The following is a 3,050-nucleotide window of genomic DNA, read 5'->3' as shown; positions in this document are numbered from 1 at the left end:
ACAAGCAGGGAAAGGAGAAGAATAATAAGAACATGAAGGAGAATAATAATAAGATGATGAAGAAAGAAAACGAAGAGGAGGAAGAAGAAGAGAAGGAGGAGGAGGAAGAGGAGGAGGAAGAAGAAGACGAATAATAATAATAATAATAATAATAATAATAATAATAATAATAATAATAATAAGAAGAAGAAGAAGAAGAAAAATGAGAAAAAGAAGAAAAATGATAAGCAATAAAAATAGGGGTAAATTATAAAATTTTGTAATCCCTTTTGGTTGTTAATTTTAGGTTATACAATAAAATTTATAGAACCGTAACTTAAGATGTATAATAATAAGTAGAGGTATCGTCCAAGGGAAGCTAGTAAGGTAATTCAATTGTGATATGTGTGAATAATTTGACCCTAATTAGAGTTAATTTGATCTTTCATGAAGATCAAATCACCCTAATTATATGAAGAGTTTAGAAAGGGGGTAGAAGAAATGGGAAGAATAGAAGAAGTGAGAAGCTCTAGATTGACTTCTTTGATCCTATAAAAAGGATCAAAGGGGTCAATTGGAGGGATAAGAATTAGATTTGGTTTTAATTTGTTTTGGGGAAGATTTGGAAACCAAATTCATTAACTAATATTTCATAAGCACATCTAAATCTTCCTAGAATTCAAACTTGTTTATAAATTTTTAGTCTTAATTTGAAATTGGAATAGTTAGATTAATTTCATGATCTCTCCTCTATTTTTTCCCAAAAAAACTATTAAAAATCCTGATTAATTGCAATACAACCCTGAAACTATTTTAATATCTTTATGCCTGTGCACACGACCGAGAGCTGTTTTTAGGGCATAATTGCAACAAAAATTTAACAAAAACCTCTCCAACTTTATAAGTTGCTTTAAAACTCATATTTTCCTTTAAAATATATCCTTTTCTACTTAAAAATTCATTTCTTCCTCAAATAAATTCCTAAAAAGCCAACTTGTAAGATGAAATGACTAATGCCTCCTTAATTAAATTAAAAGCCAACTTGTATTCATCATTATAAATTTCTTTGTCTTTAGAAAGAGGTAAATTTAGGAGTTTAGCCACTTTGGCAAAATCTTTGATGAAGTGACGAAAAACCCAGCATGGCCCAAGAAGCCTCTAAGCTGCTTTAGGGTAGTGGGCAGTGGGAGTTCCTTGATGATCTCGATCTTTTCCTTGTCCACTGTCAGTCCCTCCTTGCTGATATGTTGGCCTAGAACGATCCCCTTGTCCACCATAAAATGGGATTTCTCCCAACTGAGCACTAACTTGTTTTCCTCACACTATCCTTCTCCAAGTTAGATAAGCAACATTCAAATGATTCTCCAAACACAAAAAAGTCATCCATGAAAACCTCTAAGCATGTACCAATAAGATCAAAAAAATATAGCATTCATGCACCTTTGAAAAGTTGCAGGTGCATTACATAGTCCAAATGGCATTTTTTAAAATGCAAAGTTCCTAGTGAAGATGTGAATGTAGTCTTATACTGATTATTTTCATAGATTCCGATTTGGTTCTAACCTGAGAAACCATCCAAAAAACAATAAAAACTCTGTCCCGCTAACTTTTCAAGGATTTGATCAATAAAAGGCAAAGGGTAGTGATCTTTTTTTGTTGCTAAATTTAAATTTCTATAGTCAATGCACACCCTCCAACTAGAAGCTACCCTAGTTTGAACTTCTTCCCCATCTTGGTTTTTCTTGGACAGTGATTCCTGTCTTTTTTAGCACTATATGAATTGTACTAACCCACTTACAATCTGAAATAGGGTAAAAGAAGCCAGCTTTGAGCCACTTGGTGGTCTCTTTAGAAACAACATCATGCAAATAGGGATTTAGGCGTCGCTGATGTTGTACCGATGGCTTTGAACCCTCTTCAATAAAAATTCTATGTTGGAAAATATCAGGACTAATTACGTTTATATCTTCAATGGCCCCATCCAATGGAACTTTTATTTTTCAATAACACATCTAAAAGATTAGTCTCTTTCTCTATTGTAAGTGTAGATGAGATGATAACTGGGTACGTTTTCCCTGGACCTAAAAAGGCGTATTTCAGATTGGAAGGAAGGGGTTTCAGCTATAATTCTTCTGTAGGCATAGATATGTGATCATGCATGCTAGCACGCTCTTTTTCGTTTCCTCCATCATCTTCCTCTTCAAAAATACTATCCTCTACGACCAAGACATCATAAATTGTATTATCCATGGGTTTGCCATCATCTACTTCATCATCTAAAGAACATGTATAAACATCCTCTTGGCTACTATCAAGACATTTCATCAATTGGGAAATCAGTAATTCAATCTCTTCTTTTCCCATTCTCAATTTATTTTATCCTTCATTCCAATCGGTGTTCACTACTACAGGGGCGATGGCAGAAGAATTTCACCGGAATGTTAGAAGGAACGCTTTTCATTTATTTATTTATTGCTTTGTAATAATTCAACCTGATTGAATTTAGAGGTATATCATTCAAGGATTCATACAGACAAATTCAATGAACTCTTTTCTGAAAGAGCACCCACCATCTGTCCTTAGTGTCTTTGAACTAGTGGTAATGAGATCTGTCATATACTCAACATTTGAGTGGGACTTGAAAATGTGATTCTTTTTTCAGATTTTTTTTCCTTATTGATTATCCCTCAATTAGGAATATAGAGAACACTTGTTAAAAGAGTATTGATCATTGTATTATGATCTCAAAATAATTCACTTAGTCATTGAATGTATTCATGGACTTGATCAATACATTTGATGTTTATATTTATGAATATAAGCATCACATGTGTATCTTAAATGATATTTGGAGTGTGCAATAGGCTCTCATACCACATATTTTTTTTAACATATACTTCAATCTATCAATATTGAATATAGTGAGATAAATATAAAGGTGATTTTTCAGTAAAGATGGGATCTTTTGACATTGGTACGAAGAGAAGATAGACTATAGTAAATGTGTAGCCAAAGTCCTTCTCCAAGAAAAATAAAATATCAAAAAAATAACCATTCAATGATTTCCTATC

Source organism: Wolffia australiana, chromosome 14 (assembly GCF_029677425.1).
Source record: "Wolffia australiana isolate 7733 chromosome 14, ASM2967742v1".
In the NCBI taxonomy this organism is placed as follows: domain Eukaryota; kingdom Viridiplantae; phylum Streptophyta; class Magnoliopsida; order Alismatales; family Araceae; genus Wolffia; species Wolffia australiana.
This window is presented reverse-complemented; position numbering follows the sequence as displayed.